The sequence below is a fragment of the Saimiri boliviensis genome, chromosome 3 (assembly GCF_048565385.1).
Source record: "Saimiri boliviensis isolate mSaiBol1 chromosome 3, mSaiBol1.pri, whole genome shotgun sequence".
NCBI classification, from domain to species: domain Eukaryota; kingdom Metazoa; phylum Chordata; class Mammalia; order Primates; family Cebidae; genus Saimiri; species Saimiri boliviensis.
The window spans coordinates 68,316,290-68,335,780 of NC_133451.1; the positions used below are offsets into that span (position 1 = coordinate 68,316,290).

General features: G+C 40.4%; 1 protein-coding gene across 1 annotated transcript in view; it reads left to right on the forward strand.

The window, feature by feature from the left end:
* Positions 1-19,491, forward strand: part of PARM1 (prostate androgen-regulated mucin-like protein 1) — a 111,503-nt gene that overhangs the window by 34,313 nt on the left and 57,699 nt on the right. The gene's annotated exons all lie outside the window — the stretch shown is intronic.

Consider the following 19,491-nt stretch of genomic DNA (forward strand, 5'->3'; position numbering starts at 1 on the left):
TGTTGACTGCAGAGATAAGGCAGTTTGGGGTCAGCTGTCTATTGTACTTTCTTTTGCCAGTGATCATTCTGTTCATTTACTCATTCATTCCATTTTTTATTTATTCATTCAGAACAAATGAAAGAACTTTTCCTTTTGGTCATTTACTTCTGTTCCGCTTTGCTCAGAGGTAGCAAAATACATGAAACTTCTTTGAACAGAATTAAAACAAGTCTGAGTTTTGGAAGGTGTCAAAATTAAATCCTAGAAATACAGGTAAATCTGTAGGATTTTTGGATTCCAGTCATTCTGAGAAGAGTGGTGATTTCCCATACTTAAGAAATGTTTTGAAAGACAATAGTAGGTTATAAGCTGGTTTGCCAAAGCAGTTAATGTTAAAAAATGGAAATAACCTTCTGACAGAGAACCAGAGTGGACTAAATACAAGTACGTGGTAAACCAAGTTTTGGCTACTTCTCTCTCCTTGCAGGTGTAGGGAGGTAATGGTGTGTACATAGGTCTTCTCCTGATGATGAGAGAGAGGGTGTGGAAGGGCAGCTGACATCCCCTGCTGCTCCTTCTCACTTAAAGAAGTACCCAGAGGGAGCCAAGCTCATGGGCCCCTTGTCATTGTGTTGGGGGATGGGTGTCCAAGGCCCCTTCATGGCTGTGTTAAGCAGTTTAGAGAGGGTTTGTACTTAGAGGGAAAGCCTGAAACCAAATTTCTATGTAACATGTAAGAAGGGACTTAAATATAGTACAGCATTCAGAATGTTGTACCACTTAAGTTGCAGACAACCAAATCTGAATGTAGTTGCCACTCCATCGCATCCAGTGCTAGGACGTGTCATGCCTTCCAGATGTATCAGTTGTCCTCTATAGTCAGAGGAAGATAGGGCACACGGCCTCATGTTTCATGAGGAGAACTAAGGTGCCCGTCTTGCTGTGGAAACAGTCAGTGTTGCAAGAGGAATATGCATTTCTCAAGCACCTGGTCTGGAGCATAGCTCTGAAGCTTGTCTCCCTTTTTCATCAGGCAGGGAAGGCAAAGAAAACAAAAGTTAAAAGACTGAGTAGTGTTGCGATGAAAGTAAATACCTTGTGAGAAGGCAGATGTCTTTGTTCCCCTCCCAGCATGGGCAGCTGGGCTGTTTGTTCTCTTCTGGGTGCCCTCAATATGTTACTATCAGCTGTCACTCAGCAGACCAGCTGCCAGGGAGCAGCAGAAGTTTTGTTTTCCACTGTCTTTGAGATTGTAGAAATTGATAGTGCACTGCACTCTCATCTTGAGATCCGTGGGCTGAGCTCCCAGGGTTCTTAACAGGGGCCAAGTCAGTCTGGATGCAACCTTTTGTTATTATCTAAGTCACTGGCAGACTTAAAAATCACAGCGGTTCACAGCCAGATGACCAGCGTAGGGATGGAGGCGGGGCAGGGGGCGGTCAATATCTCCACTCACATGTCATTTAGTCATGATGCAGAGGTTGAAACACTGAGTTAAAAGAAGCTTATCTTCATATGAAGAATTAGAGGCCACACCTCCCTAAACTAAATTTAGAAGTGTTAGTATATGAACAGGAGGTATACAGTATCTCAGGTTTCCTGGAGCAACCAGCCAGATAAGACATTCCAGATAATTCTCTCCCAAGCCTAACTTGTGCCTTGCCAGGCAGGTCAGAGGAGGCACTGTAGAAACAGCTGTCCTCTTGTGTGGCTCTGTCCTTTTTTTCAAGTTTGAGGGGGTTGTGGGCCACATGAGGCTGGATGGTTTACATGTCAGCCACCGGCTCTTAGTTACAGACATGGCAAACTTCAATCATGTAAGGCTTAAGCAGTGGCACAGGTGTTGCGAAGTGCTCCAGCTGTGTGGCAGAGGAAAGGGCCAGGTATATGAGAAAGTAAAATTATTCTCAGCGTCTCTTCCATACTCCAGTAAGTCTAGATCTAGTAAAACACCTCATCTAACTGTGATAAATAGCTATTCAGTTGACACATGGATTTACTTGCTTTATAGATTTTACTGAGCACGTTTCAAATCCTGAGACACTGTCTTACCCTGGCAAATGTCTACTCAGGCTGCTTCCAGCCTGCCGGCCTGTGTTCAGGGCAGCAATTTAATTTTTATGTTATCATAAGCTAAACCTAATCAGGAGGCAAATGTTCTGCTGACTAATTTAGCTCTGTTTTCCAGAGCAAGAGATAAATACCTTAGTGTAAGAGGCAATATAGAGATGTGGGAGCCAGCACAAAAGAATCAGGGGCCTACTATGAGTCCTGGCCCTGTGCCTTCTTCACTCAGTGACTTTGAGATAGTTTCCCAACTCCTGGATTTTAGGTTTCTCATGGGAAATGAAGCTGAATGAGCATAGTGGGAACCAACAGGAGACCTAAGGACTGAGAAGTGAGCATTTGGAGGCACTTTGCTTACCATGTCTCATCAACATACTCCTTCTAAGACATTGTATTTGTCTGTTCTCACATAGCTAATCAAGACATACCCAAGACTGGATAATTTATAATGAAGAAGAGGTTTAGTGGACTCCCAGTTCCATGTGAGTGGAAAGAGCAAAGGCTTGCCTCACATGATGGCAAGCAAGACGGTGTGTGCTGGCGAGCTGTCCTTTATTAATCCATCAGATCTTGAGATTTGTTCACTATCATGAGAACGTCACAGAATAAACCCGACCCCATGATTCAATTACTTCTCACCTGATCCCTCTCAGGACACCTGGGGATTATGGGAGTTACAATCCAAGATGAGTTTTGAGTGGGGATACAGCCAAACCATATCAGATGTCTTTTTTATTTTTATTTTATTTTATTTTATTTTATTTTATTTTTTTGAGACAGAGTTTCGCTCTTGTTACCCAGGCTGGAGTGCAATGGCGCGATCTCGGCTCACCACAACCTCCGCCTCCTGGGTTCAGGCAATTCTCCTGCCTGAGCCTCCTGAGTAGCTGGGATTACAGGCACGTGCCACCATGCCCAGCTAATTTTTAGTATTTTTAGTAGAGACGGGGTTTCACCATGTTGACCAGGATGGTCTCGAGCTCTTGACCTTGTGATCCACCCGCCTCGGCCTCCCAAAGTGCTGGGATTACAGGCTTGAGCCACCGCGCCCGGCTATTTTTATTTTTATTTTTTCTTTTGTTTTTACTTTTACCATTTTAAAAATGAGATGTTTCACAACCAATGGCCTGCCTTATTTTATTAACAGCATTTTCTGTCACTCTTAACACTACATAAAATAACAATGTGTTTGATAATTTGCACTTTTAAAATCTGATGAAATACAGTCATGTTTATGTTTCTGGGCGGAGTTTGCTTATCTGAAAATAAAGCATGTGGGTGAGGCAAGTCCTCAGATCTCCTTCCTCTCTGAGATTCTGAGTCCTGCTTTGCTGAATTGTACACCCCATCACCTACTTACACTAGTGGGTTTAATGAGGAGCTGGTTTAACCTTTTAATACTTTATCTCTGATCCTAATCTTCTCCCAGCCTAGTCTAGACTCTTCTTTCTAGAAGAAAGTTTTCAAGGTTTCTGAGAAGTTCAAGGCATTGGAACACATTCTTCCCACACCACCGATTAGCTGGATGGTGTCTGCTCCTACTAGGACCAGAGGACATCTTTCACAGCCACAGGCATAATAATTTCCTGTCACATATATTTTATTAATCATTTGTAGCTCCTTGAGGTTACTGGTAGTGAGGATGTGGCTGGAAATCTACAAGGATGAGCAAGGGTACTGACAACATACAGGCCCTGTCTCTGAGCAGGGAAGGGGTAAAAACACGGAAATTCTGAGAATGCTCAGTGGAGCAGTGCTGTCCATATCACCTTCCCTTGAAACTGCAGGGATAGAGAGAGCATGAGCTGAAAACAGGGTCACATAGCTCTGGAATGGCCTGAGCATCTGCAAGATTATGGTCTACTGTTGGGGAGCCCTGATTTTTGCCCTAAACATTGGATTTATTTTGGTTTTTACAATACGAAAAGAAAATGCCTGTGACAATACTTCCCTTTCATTCACATTCATTTATTTAGTTTTGAAACCTCTCTCTATTTCTTTCAGAATCCCTTTATTTGGCACTGAGTTACATATTTGTATGTTTTGTAAAAAATAAAGTAACTTCAGAAAGAAGTACATATCTAAGTCAACATGTTTCTGAAATCTTTACCTTTTTGAACATCTGCAGATGCATCTGAGTGTTCTCAAAATTGTGTCTTTTAGTGCAGCTCTTCAGTAGTATGTGAGTTTTGACATTCTGCTGTAAATAGCTTCTTGGAATCAAGAGTTATATTTGGGAGACTGCACGCTTATGAAAATTCCTCTGGTAAACACACAAAGTAGTACTTCATTTTTTTTTCCTCATTAGCAGAAACTAACATAAGCTCAATCTGAGCCTAGTAACAGGTGAGCCTCTAAATTATTTGGGTTATTTTATTTTAAATGTTAAGTCCTTGATGGTATCATCTTGCTGATGTCCCAATGTGTCCAGGCAGTAAAGGGAAATGAAGATGTACAGTGTGGGGACGGGAGGCTTGAGGACGTCTGCAAGCTGTTGCAGTGTAGCGGAGAAGGCAAGGCTTTGCTCTTGAGTAGATGACAGTTGAAAGCACTGGCTCTGCCCCTTATCTACCATGTGACATTTGGTTCTCTGAGACTCATTGTCCTCACTTGCACATAATGAGTCAGTCACACCTCCCAGTGTTATTCTAATTAACCAAAATAATATAAGAATGCATCTTCCTCAACCCCATCACATGGGAGGTATTTAAATTTACTTTTCTTTCTTATGTCCACACTGCCTTTAGGAGCCTTAACATTTTTGTTGGTTTGAATTTCAATTTTTGTTTTTGTTTTTCAGTCAATGAAATATAAAATCTGAATATTTTCATAATGGTACATATTATATGTAACATAAAATAGAAAAATTAGTGAAACCTGTCATCTAAAGATACTGGACAGTACATATGCATATATTTTTAAAATTTCCAATAAATATGAACAGACTTTTAAAGTGCTTAAAAGAATAAATGATCTCAGCATATAAAATGCTTTTATTTCCTAAAAGTACTTTCATTTCCCCTATAAATATCTCAGCATCTTGAAAACAGGAATTCTCCCTTCCAACACCTCCCTCCCCTGGTTATATATCACAGTCCAGGGGTAGAGCTGGGGACATTTGTCTTCTGGAGGCCACTGGAGGGTCAGGTCTCCTCAAATACATCTGAGTCCTGGAAGGCAATACAAACTGAATACAAAGTCCTGTCCTGAGGAATCCTCCCTGGGACCCTCTTGCAGTGGCACAAGCCTCAAGATGGCCATAAAGTTAAATAGACAAGTTTTTTAGGTATATAAAACTCATACTATTCACACTCTGCAGATTCTGGCTGTCTCCTCTCTCAATACAAGTTCGTGCAGAGGAACTCAGTCCACCACCCTTAGATTTTAGGACACTGGGATCCTGTATTGGTCAGGAATAAAGAATCAAATATGTTACATGTATGTGTGAGGCTGGGAAGTTCCACCATCTGTCGTCTGCAAGCTAGAAACTCAAGAAAGCCAGTGGTGTAATCCAGTTCAAATCTGAAGGGTTGTTGATGGTGTGATTTAGTTTAAGGACAAGATAAGATGAGGTGAGATGTCCCACATTAAGCCATGAGGTAGAAAAAGAAGAGGCAAATCCCTCCTTCCTCTGTGTGTGCTCTGTTTAGGCTCACCACTGATTGGATGATGCCCACCCACTTTGGGGAGGGCAATCTACTTTACTGAGTCCATGGATTCAAATGCTGATCTCATCCGGAAACACCCTGACAGAACTTACCCAGAAATAATGTTTAATCTGGGCAACCTTTGGCCCAGTCAAGTTGACACATAGAATTAACCATCATGGGTCCCCAGGTTTCCACTCTCATAGCAATGACACCTGGGGAGGATGGGCCACTGGAAGTTGTTAAATAGCTTTCAAGAGAAGACTTGTCCAGCTTTTCAGGCTCCTGTGTCTATGTCAATATAACTCAGCTCATTCAAGCTCAGGAGGCATGGAGACATATAAGGCTTTTATTCCTAGTGCTAACCTGTCAGAAGTTTTTTATTCTCTATTATGGTTTGTTACCATAGAATGTGAAGTGATTGCAATTGTAGTAGCGAAAGGTAAATGTGAATGGAAATGTTATTGTGACCTCCCAGAATTTGGCCTGAGGGGGTGACTTTCAGGGGCAGTGCTGTGGACTGAATTGTGTTCCTCCAGAATTCAGATATTGAAGCCCTTAACCTTCAATGTGATGGTATTTGGAGATAGGGCTTTCAGAAGTAATTAGGTTTAGACTAGGTCATGAGGATGGGGCCCTCATGATGGGAGTAGTGCGCTTCTAAGAAGAAACACCAGAGAGCCTGCTCGCAACCCGGGAAGAGGACACTCCCCCAGAACCTGACCATTTGAGACCCTGATCTCAGACTTCCAGCCTCCAGAAGTGTGGGAAAATAAATTTTTGTTGTTTAAGCCACATAGTCTGTGGCGTTTTGTTATGACAGACAAAGCAAGTAATACAGGCAGCATCAGACACTGCATCAGATATTTGCACATTCCACCTTTCACCTAACCTTTGAATGTCAGTGCAGTCTCTGCAAAGCTAAAACAAGTGGACTTTGGCATCCAGTTTTTGAAAGATTACATCCCCTGTTTAGATGTATCGTACATTCTGATGCATCACTCTAAAAAAAAAAAAAAAAGAAGCAACATTAGCCTGGCTTCAGAGTTAAATGAACTCTAGTTAGTCATAACCAGACACTGCAGTTAATGAGTTTTGCTTTTTCCAGTCATGTTAGATTGTGGCATTATTTTTCTGTAAAACAAAACAAAAACATAGGATGTGAAGCTCCACCTAGAAGTAGTTCAGTGATTAAAATTTCTTTAACTGACTTGGTGTGAATTTTTGAGTACTTGAAAGACGTAACTATGGCCGTGAATACAAGGAAAGGCATATTCCTTACTAGGTTTTGGCATTTCCCCAAAATTTTACCAAAATGTGCATACCAGAGAAGTTTATAAAATGCATGTATTTCATGCACATGAAGTCAAAGGTATATTTTATAAATATGTAGTTGCCTTTGTTGTATTAATTATATTCACAGGGCTAGGAGAGACAAGTAAATTGGTAGTTCAACAACTTCTGAATAATTATATAATCAACCTCACAATGGGCTTGGGTATAATTTTAAATTGAGCTTTGCATTATTATAGTTACAATATAGGGATATTGTAGAAAATTAAAGCAACAGGGAGGAGGGGTCAAGATGGCCGACTAGAAGCAGTTGCTGTCAGTGGCTCTCATGGAGAAGAATGAAAATGGCAAGTAAATCATGCACCTTTAGCTGAGGTATTCATGTTTTCTCATTGAGACTGACTAAACAGTTCGTATAACATCCAGAGAGTGAGAAAAAGCAAGGCAGAGCCACTGCCCACCCCGGAGGCATAGGGTAAGGGAAATTCCCACCCCCAGCCAAGGGAGGTGGTGAGTGATTGTGCTACCCCACCAGAGAAACCAAGCTTTTTCTATGGATCAGGAGATTCCCTTCTGAGCCCACACCACCAGGGCCTTGGGTCCCAAGCACAGAATTGTGTAAATTGGCAGCAGCTTGAGTTGTAGCCAGCAGCAGCAGGCTGGAGACCGCCTAAGATGACTGAGTTCCAGGGAGAGGGGTGATGGCCATCACTATGGCTCCAGCCTGCCATTTTCCCCTGCTAGTGCCAGGGAGGCTGGGTGGTTTGGACTGGGAGGAATTCCCACAGTGCAGGCCAATGGCTGTGGCAGATTGTGGCAAGACTGCTTCTTTAGATGGGACCCAGATCCATTCCGCCTCACAAGGTGAAGCCTCCCTGGCAATTTCAGCAATTCCAGCCAGGGATTTACAGACAGAACTCTGAACTCTCTGGGATGGAGACCTTGTGGGGAGGGGAGCCACAGTCTCCACAGTTTAGTGGACTTTGACTTTCCTGCCTGCTGGCTCTGAAGAGGTTGGGCAGTCCAGACAAGGAGGCTCTGCCAAGGGGGAGCCAGAGTACATTATTAAGTGGTTCCCTGATCTGGTGCCTCCTGACTGGGTGAGACACACAAACAGGGTTGCCAGACACCTTATACAGGAGTGTTCCTGCTGGCAGTGTTGGTGCCCTTCTGGGATGGGGCGCCAACCTGATGCCAGCAGGAACATTGCTCTGCAGCTTCCACTGGTGACACCTCCAGGTCCAAGAGGGACCCAGGTGACTAGGGTCTGGAGTGGACCCCCAGCAAACCGTAGCAGCCCTATGGAAGAGGGCCCTGACTGTTAAAAGGAAAACAAACAAATATAAAGCGAGAACAACAACATCAACAAAAAGACCGCACAAAAACCCTATCGAAAGGTCATCAGCCTCAAAGATCAAAGGAAGATAAACCCACAAAAATGAGAATAAATCAGTGCAAGAATGCTGAAAATTCAAAAACTCAGAGTGCCTCGTCTCCTCCAGATTATTGCAGTACCTCTCCAGTAAGGGAACAGAACTGAGCTGAGGCTGAAATTGATGAATTGACAGAAGTAGGCTTCAGAAGGTGGGTGATAACAAACTTTACTGAGCTACCAGAGCATGTTATAACCCAGTGCAAAGAAGCTAAGAACCATGAGAAAACATTGCAGGAGCTGTTAACCAGAATAACCAGTTAAGAGAGGAGCATAAATGACCTGATGGAGCTAAAAAAACACCACATGAGAACTTCACAATGCAATCACAAGTATTGATAGCTGACTAGACCAGGCATAGGAAAGAATCTCAGAGCTTGAAGACTATCTTCTGAAATAAGACAGACAAGATTAGAGAAAAAGAGAATGAAAAGGAATGAACAAAACCTCTGAGAACTATGGGGTTATGGAAATAAACTTAACCTATGACTGATTGGGGGTATATGAAAGAGACAAGGAGAATGGACCCAAGTTGGAAAACATTCATCAGGATATCATGCAGGAGAACTTCCCTAACCTAGCAAGACAGGCTAAGATTCAAATTCAGAAAATCCAGAAAACCCCAGTAAAATACTTTATAAGAAAATCAACTCCAAGACACAAAATCATCAGATTCTCCAAAGTTAAAATGAAGAAAAAATGTTAGGGGCAGCCAGAGACAAAGGCCAGGTCACCTACAAAGGGAAGCCCATCAGACTAACAGCAGACCTCTCAGCAGACTCCCTATAGGCAAAAAGAGATTGGGGCCAATATTCAACATTCTTAAAGGAGAGAATTTCCAACCCAGAATTTCATATCAGGCCAAACTAAGCTTCATAAGGGAAGGAGAAATAAAATCCTCTCCAGACAAACAAATGTTGAGAGAATTAGACACTACCGGGCCTGCCTTACAAAAGCTCATGAAGGAAGCACTTAATATGGAAAGGAAAACCTTATCAGCCCCTACAAAAACACAGTGAAATATACAGATCAATGACACTGTGAAGCAATGGGTGCCAGATGTTGGGTTCCAGCCCCAACCCTGTTTGTGAGTGCCCTTAGTCCCAGTGGTGACGAGGGAGTGAGAAAAGACATAAAGACAAAGACAAGAGTATAGTTTCATGTCATGGGTCCAGGGGACCAGTGCAAGCTCCCAGGGACAGCCTTGACCCTGAGTTCTGGGCTCCACAACCTTTTATTAGGTGCGCAATCTCATTAACCTTGTGGATGGACGCAGGGGATTTTCTGGGGAGGACTAGAAACTATTATGGAGTAAGATAGCCAGGGGAAAGAGCATGTGTCTGCAGCATTCAATAGCACATGTGCTTCTTCTAAGAGATACAAACCTAGGACACTGAACTTTACCACCAGTTGTTATCAAGGTATATTTGCATAGAAGCACAGCATAAGGCACCACCAGTTCTGACCACACAGAATGCATCAAGGGGCTTTTATCTACCAAGCATTGTACACAGAGCAATCAGAATTACTCCATATTCTGAGAACCTAGGCAGAACCTCTGGTGTTCCAGTTATCTCTGCCCTGCAAGGCTTTCCTGCCTTGCAGGCTCCCATCTGCAAAGGCCCTTCCAAATCTTGTGAGCAGAGGCCGCCTTCCTTCTCAGAGATCTTGCACTAGTCCTCCTTATGAGAACTTCATGCAGCCTCTATGTCGAGAAGGCATTCATGGGACCAAAGCAGTATTTCCTGCTTTGCAACCACCCTGCAGCATTCCACGGTTTTACAAGTGCTCTCAGATGGTCTTTACCTTAGGCCTCCTGTTGCCACTTGATTTCTATTTTACTGCACCAATATTTGATATTGTTTAGTTTGGGGTATAAACTTCAGTGTACAATAAGCAAAGCAAGCTTATAATTATTTAACTAGAAATAATTATTGAAGCCCTGAATAGACCAATAACTAGCTCTGAAATTGAGGCAGAAATTCCACTCATCTGCCTCTGGCCATCTTGACCCGCATTTACATTAACAAGTCTGCAAAATAACCAGCTAGAATCATGATGACAGGATCAAATTTGCACATAACATTATTAACCTTAAATGTAAATGGGCTAAATGCCACCAATTAAAAGACTCAGAATGGCAAGCTGGATAAAGAGTCAAGACCTATCAGTGTGCTGTATTCAAGAGACCCATCTCATGTGCAAAGGCCACATAGGCTCAAAATAAGGGGATGGAGGAAAATTTACCAAGCATATGGAAAACAGAAAAAAATCAGGGGCTACAAGCTTAGTTTCAGACAAAATGGACTTTAAACCAACAAAGATAAAAAATGCAAAGAAGGGCATTAAATAATGCTAAAGGGTTCAATTCAACATGAAGAGCTAACTATCCTAAATATATATGCACCCAATACAGGAGAACCCAGATTTATTTTTAAAAAAATGTTTAGGAACTAATAAAAGAGAATTATACTCCCACACAATAATAGTGGGGGAGTTTAACACCCTACTGTAAATATGAAACAAATCATCAAGAGAGAAAATTAACAGATATTCAGGACTTGAACTCAGCTCTGCATCAGGTGGACCTAATAGATATCTACACAACTTTCCATCCCAAAACAATGGAACATACATCTATCTCAGAATTGCATGACACTCTAAAATTGATCACATAAGTGGTAGTAAGACACTCCTTAGCAGATTCAAAAGAACTAACATCATAACAGTCTCTCAGAACACAACACAATAAAATTATAACTCAAGATTAAGAATTTCCACTCAAAACCACACAATTTGATGGAAATTGAACAACTGCTCCTGAAGGACTCCTGGGTAAAAAATGAAATTGAGGCAGAAATCAAGAAATTATTTGAAACTAGTGAGAATGAAGAGGCAATGTACCAAAATCTTTGGGACACAACTAAAGCAGTGTTAGGAGAGAAATTTATAGCACTGAATACTCACATCAAAAAGTGAGAAAGATCTCAAATAGAGAACTAAGAGCAAACAAACCCGAAAACTAAGAGAAGCAAGAAACAACCAAGATCAGAGAGGAACAGAGGAGATAGAAACACACACACACACACACGCACACTCCCTTTGAAAAATCAATGAATCCAGGAGCTGTTTTTTAAAATAAATAAATAGATAAACTACTAGCTAAACTAATAAAGAATAAAAGAGAGAAGAATCTAATAAGCACAATAAAAAATGATAAAGGGGATATCACCACTGACCCCACAGAAATACAAACAACCGTCAGAGAATACTATAAACACCTCTATTCAACCAAACTAGAAAATCTAGAAGAAAAGGATAAATTCTAGGACATATACACCCTCCCAAGACTGAAACAGGAAGAAGTTGAAGCCCTGAATAGACCAATAACTAGCTCTGAAATTGAGGCAGAAATAAATGCCTACCAACCAAAAAACAACCAGGATTAGATAGATTCATGGCTAAATTCTATCAAAGGTACAAAGAAGAGCTGGTACCATTTCTACTAAAACTATACCAAAAAATTGAAAAGGAGGGACTTCACTTCTCCCTAATTCATTTTATGAGGCCAGCATCATCTTGATACCACAACCTGGGAGAGACACAACAACAACAAAAAAGAAAACTTCAGGCCAATATTCCGGATGAATGGTCCAACATATGCAAATCGATAAATGTAAATCAGCACACAAACAGAACTAAAGACAAAAACAACATGATTTCCCAATAGATGTAGAAAAAGCCATTGAAAAAATTCAACATCACTTCATGTTAAAAACTCTCAATTAAATAGGTTTTTAAAGAACATACCTCAAAATAATAAGAACCATTTATGACAAACCCACAACAAATATCATACTGAATGGGCAAAAGCTGGAAGCATTCCCCTTGAAAATTGGCACAAGACAAGTATGCCTTCTCTCACCACTTCTATTCAACACAGTATTGGATTTTCCAGCCAGGGCAATCAGGCAAGAGAAAGAAAGAAAGTGTTTCAAATTGGAAGAGAAAAAGTCGAACTGTCTCTGTTTGCAGATAACATGATCCTATATCTAGAAAACCACATCATCTCAGCCCCAAAGCTTCTTAAGCTGGTAAGCAACTTCAGCAAAGTCTCAGGATACAAAATTGATTTGCAAACATCACAAGCATTCCTGTGCACCAACAGCAGACAAGAAGAGAGCCAAATCATGAACCAACTTCTATTCACAATTTCTACAAAGAGAATGAAATACCTAGGAATATAGTTAATAAGGGAAGTGAAGGACCTCTTCAAGGAGCACTACAAACCACTGCTAAGGAAATTAGAGAAGACACAAACAAATGGAAAAACATCCTATACTCATGGATAGGAAAAATCAGTGTTGTGAAAATGGCCATACTGCCTAAAGTAATTTATAGGATCAGTGCTATTCCCATTAAACTACCATTGACATTTTTTTTCACAGAATTATAAAAAACTATTTTAAAATTCATGTGGAATAAAAAAAGAGCCCATATAGCTAAGACAATCCTAAGCAAAAAGAGCAAAGCTGGAGGTATCACACTATCTGACTTCAAACTATGGTACAAGGTGGCATAACCAAAATGGCTGGTACCAAAACAGTGCTGTTACAAAAACAGACACATAAACCAATGGAACAAAATAGAGAACTCAGAAATAAGACCACACATGTACAAACATCTGATCTTCAACAAAACTGACAAAAACAAGCAATGAAGAAAGGATTCCCTGTTTAATAAATGGTGCTGGGAGAACTAGCTAGCCATATGCAGAAAATTGATACTTCCTTACACCTTATATAAAAATTAATTCAAGATTTGTTAAATATAAACCCCAAACTATAAATACACTAGAAGAAAATCTAGGCAATACCATTCAGGGCATAGACACAGGCAAAGATTTCATGACGAAAATGTCAAAAGCAATTGCAACAAAAGCAAAAATTGAAAAATGGGATCTAATTAAACTAAAGAGCTTCTGCACAGCAAAAGAAACTATCATCAGAATGAACAGACAACCTACAGAATGGAAGAAAATTTTTGCAATCTATCCATCTGACAAAGGGCTAATATCCAGAGTCTACAAGAAACTTAAACAAATTTACAAGAAGAAAACAAACAAAAATTATTAAAAAGTGGGCAAAGGACATGAGCAGACACTTGTTTAGGACATTTATGTGGCCAAGAAACATATGAAAAAAAGCACATAGATAGCACTACCCGCATCACTGATCATTAGAGAAATGCAAATCAAAACCACATTGAGATACCATCTCACGCCATTCAGAATGGCAATTATTAAAAGTTCAAGAAACAACAGATACTGGTGAGACTGTGAAGAAATAGGAATGCTTTTACACTGTTGGTAGGAATGTAAACTAGTTCAACCATTGTGGAAGACAATGTAGCTATTCCTCAAATACCTAGAACCAGAAATATCATTTGACCCAGCAATCCCATTACTGGGTATACATTCAAAGGAATATAAAGCATTCTATTATAAGATACATGCACTCGTATATTCATTGCAGCACTATTCACAATAGCAAAGGCATGGAATCAACCCAAATGCTCGTCAATGATAGACTGGATAATGAAAATGTGGTATATATACACAATGGAATACTATACAGCCATAAAAAGGAATGAGATCATGTCCTTTGCCAGGACATGAATGGAGCTGGAAGCCATTATTTTCTGCAAACTAATGCAGGAACAGAAAAGCAAACACCACACAGTCTCACTTATAAGTGGGAGCTGAACAATGTGAACACATAGACACAGGGAGAGGAACAATACACATTGGGGCCTCTTGGGGTCGAGGGTGCAGGGGGAGGGAGATCATCAAGAAAAATAGCTAATATATGCTGCACTTAATACCTAAGTGATGGGTTGATGGGTGCAGGAAATCACCATAGCACATGTTTACCTATGTAACAAACCTGCACATCCTGCACATGTACCCCAGAACTTAAATAAAACAACAAACACATTCACATATCTTTTTTGAAAAAGAAAATTCAAGCAACAAACTTTTTTTTAGTAGCAACTTCCTCTTCTCGCCACTCAAAGGTCACTACTGTATAACTTTAGTTCTTGAATATGTCTTTAAAATGAAGTCAGTGACTCCTAGGATTAAGGTTTGAAACTGTGCCACCATTGGTGAATATTAATGTACTCCAGAGGCAGGGCTCAGGGTATCTTTCAGAAACAGTTCCCTCTGAAAACATATTCAGATAAGTTCTTTAAAAGAAAACATTCTAAAGCAATCTCCTGGGTGATATGCTTGAATTAAGTCATTACTATTCCATGACATGTACAGTTTAGTTCTAATTCTTTTTATACACAACATCATTATCACCCCTGAGTCAATCAGCACACTATTCAGAGGACAGTTCTCTGACCCCATGAAGTACACTTGCTAGTTTCAGGCGTCTTTTCCTACTTTTCTGTTAAACTGGAACAGGAAAAAAAAAATTGAATCTCTACTGCCTTACCTGACCACTGACATCATTTTAAAAAATTGTTCCAGGGAACAGACATTACCATGTAGCTATAGTGACAACTCAAAATCTTATACTAGGTTACAGGGAAAATTAGAGGAACTGATTACCACTCAAGTCCAGGACAAGTCTTACAAGGAGATCTGTAAGAGCATTCATCTGACCCACCCTTCGTGTACTATGAGTCATTGTATATCTCAGTATATAGTAGATTGTTGTGGCTTTGGTCACTGAATATGATCTGGGAATAGGCTTTTCAGAAAACTGAAATATCTATCCTTTTATGGAGATAATTTCTGAAATCTTATAACTATTTTGTGGGGGAGAGCTTTTAAATGTATGCTTTTCTGACTCAGGAGAAAAAACAGACTATGCATCATTCTTGCATCTGTGGGTGATTCAAGGTCATTGTCTCAGAACTTCAGTGATGCAGTGATATCATAGGATGCTGGTATAATAAATAGCACTACCAGCCATCAGACTGCAGTAGGAGTTTCTCCTCCCATTTGGAAAGCTGGTTCTGCTGGTCACCATGACTAGACCTGATTTATATCATCCCTGTCAATGCTTCTTTCTTCTGTAGCTTCTGCAGCCCATGGCTCTATTCCTTCAACTTCCCCTCTTGCCCCCTGATAGTTTATTCCATTGCTTTTCCTTTCTTCTTAGACTTGGCCCTGGAGAGTTTACCTTTTTAACCAAAACCAGAGCTTGGACAGTTTTGGACACTCAATTGTTACTGCAATTCCCTCTGACTTTCCTTTCCACCCCACCCCTTCACCTTCCAGTTCAGCAATTCTTCAACACTTCTTGTTGTCTTTATTCTTTGTGTCATTGATGTCTTCTTGGCTATTTTTAAGTCGAATTTTTTTAATTTCAAGAATAACATTTATTTTCTTTTTTTAAATATTATTATTTAAGTTCTGGGGTACATGTGCAGAACATGCAGGTTTGTTACATAGGCATACATGTGCCATGGTCATACGCTGTACCCATCAACCCGTCATCTACATTAGGTATTTCTCCTAATGTTATCCCTCCCCTAGGCCCTCACCCCTGACAGGCCCTGGTGTGTGATGTTCCCCTCCCTGTGTCCATGCGTTCTCACTGTTTAACTCACACTTAGAAGTGACAACATACAGTGTTTGGTTTTCTGTTCTTGTGTTAGTTTGCTGAGAATAATGGTTTCCAGCTTCATCCATGTCTAGAGATGGGGGTCTCGCTATGTTGCCAGCCTGGATTCAAGCAATCGATTGCTTGAAATATTTCAGGAGTTCAAGTCTAGCCTGGCAACATAGCGAGACCCCATCTCTAAAAATTGCCTCAGCCTCCCAAGTAGCGGGAACTACAGGTGTGTGCCATCATGCTTGGCTTTCTTGGCTATTTTTTATTGTCTTTTTCCTCAGAGAGTGTCTGGACCATTAAGAGTTAACCAACTGGAGTGACTTATTATCTCCTGTCCTGTGAGGAGAAATCATTCTGCAGTCACCTGAGATCAGTAAAGAGAACTCCATGCTCCTCTGAGCTCCACACCAACCACACTCTAGTTGAAAATAGTGGTCTAAAAATGGAAAACTGTTCTATTATACACCAAACCTGTACTTTGCTGAACAGTAACTTAATGACCCGAAGCAGCATTTAACAACCTTTTTCATGCCTTGACCCACATAGAAAATGATAATATTTGCACAGTGCTCTGGTGTAAACAGATGAAGGTGACCATCTGCCCTGCAGGCAGAGGAGTTCAATATGTACACACATACCTGTAACCTATTCCTGGCACCTTGGAAGCCTGACATAAGGAGTTGTCCTGTTTCCAAAGACACAGAATTGACTTAAAGGAGTGGGAATAGCTAGTCACTGTGCACTACATGTTTTCCAAAAAGTTATTTATTATTTGGGACCGTTATTTGGAATACCAGCAGGGTTTCCTTAGGCTTAGAAATTAATAATAAAAAAGCATTAAGTATAAGAATAGCTAATGGTTTTTCTGAAATGTCATTATCATAGCATAGACTGTTTTAAGTGTTTTACATGGATTTCGGGGAAGATAAGAGTTGAGGTCAAATCCAGCCCTCAGCCTATTTTTGTTCAACCTGTGAATTAAATGTTTTTTTTAAAAGAAGGTTGTTAAAGAAAACATACACTAAGAATAAAATGCAGTAGAGACTATGTGTGGTCCCAAAGCTTAAAATATTTACCAACTGGCTAGAGAAAAAGTTTGCCAACCTGTGTCACAGAGGATGGCAGGGAGTGACAAAACTCCAAAAAAGATCCAAAGGACATGAGTAAGCAATCAGGAAGGGTGGCTTTCCACAGCCCCATTGATTCCAAAAGTAGATAATGAAATTCAGTGGATCTGAGCAAGATCACTTTTATTTACAGCACAGAAAACAGCAGGAGCATCACATGATACTGCCAGTTCCTCTGCCATTACATCCCACATAACACAAAGGGCCCAGGTGGCACCTATGCAGACAGTTGTGCTGCAGCTGAAGAATATAGAACCAAACTCTCAATACCTTTCACAACAAGCCAGAATTCTTCCCTTGAGGAGTTAGTAGTCATGTGGTTATTCCTCTGTGTCACCATGACCTACTTAATTGGCTACATGACTACAGAAATGGCTCAGCATCATAGGACAGCTAGACCTTGCATTGTGACAAACTCATCAAGGATAGGTGCAGATGCTGGGGCCCATGGCAGACTGCCTTTTTCAAAAATGGGGTGTCCATTTCATCCTTACCACAATCCTGAGAAGATATTACTGTTATCCCATTTCACAATGGAAGAGACTGGGGTTCGGTGAAAGGGAAGTAACAAAGCAACTTGCTTAAGGTCATAAACAACTTGCCCAAGGTCAAAAGTAACTTTCCTAGACATAAGCAGTGATTTAACCCTACTCTGTCTGAATGCAGGGCCCAAACAGCATACAACTGCCTCATTCCATTAGGCAGGATATTGAGAACCACAAGGAATAGACTTAAATTATGTATCTGAGAGAATAATTCATTGTTTTGTTTTCCTCTTTTAATGATGATAATGCTGAGCGATGGCATTTTGACAATGCACAGAGCCTGTGGTGCATAATAATTTTAAAATTTATGTATGTTCAGATGGTAGCAAAAGCTTGCTAAAATCATTCCTGGTTTTAAAAAAATGAATTTGGCTAGATTTTACCTTTGCCAGTTGTTTGGAAAACTTTCCTTTGCAGTATGAAAGGCAAAACACAGACTTAATTATCTCTCTCTAGCCAATATTTGAACTGCCTAATTATGCTCAAAGTGCTAATAACAGATATTACAAATTGCAACTCACAATAAACTATTTCTTCATGACTTAACCTGGCCCATCAATTAAATGAAGTCCCAGACATCTTCCTCCAAATCTTTTGTGTTACTCTCTCTACATTTCCACAAACCAGTAACTGCTTTGTGTGGATAATATAGAAACAGGTGCATAGAGGCACTGTGCATGCGTCTATGTGTGGGAAACTAACATAAAGAGCAAAAGAGTTTGCTGAAAACATTGAAGCATGGCAATGCTAGGTCCAACACAAGGGGGTGGAAATGAAGGGGTCAGGGCTGTTACAGGGGACTTTGGGGTTGTCAGTAACTGAAACCTCTGAAATTGTTTAAGCAAAGGAGAAAAAAATCAATGGAAAAAATGGTCTTCCTCATAATATCCATGGGAAGAAAATTCAGACAAGTCTTAGACAAGATCAGGAAGTCTCTTGCTAAGGAAACCTGCCAGCTCTCTGTGAAGACGTGGCCCCTCACACCTGCCCTACTGCTCTAGGGTAGTAGAACGTCAGTCAAAAGCTGGGCTCTGGAGTCAGACTGCTAGAAGCACATCCCTGCTGTACACTTCCATTAATCTTTCTTTGTGTCAGTTTCTTTGACTGCAAGCACTTGAGTTTAATTGAGTTCTATGAGAATTAACTGAGGTAGGCCCTAACACATACTAAATGTTTCATACTATCAGTGCTTCTCTTTTTATTCTTTTCCATCATCAGATTGGCTTCCCCTTCTTTTTATGCGTGTGATAAGATGTCTTCCCAATTTAATCATTAATTCTCACAGACTACCTAGTGCCTCAGTCATAAATACAATTTCCTAGAGGAAAGAATCTGATTGATCCAGCACTGGTAAGGTTCTATTCCTGGTCCAGTAAGCTGTGATTGGAGAACAGGATCACAGTGTTCAGGTGTGACCACAGGGGCCTATTCTTTTGTTAGCTAGGGGAATGAGAAGAGAAGAGACACAGAACTTTCATAGTACTTTTGAATTCAGTATAGGTATTAATAGTTATAAATGAGTAATATTGAATGTTCTACTATTTATAAATGGTAGAATATCAATATATGAGGAAAGATGTGTGTACATCAAAACCTATTCTAAATGGTATCTAAGAAGATTATGAAGTAAAATTATTTGTAAATACTTCTTTTAAATTTGAAATAACGTATACTGAATATTTATTTTGTATATTAAAAATTAAAATATTCAGGCCGGGCGCGGTGGCTCAAGCCTGTAATCCCAGCACTTTGGGAGGCCGAGGCGGGTGG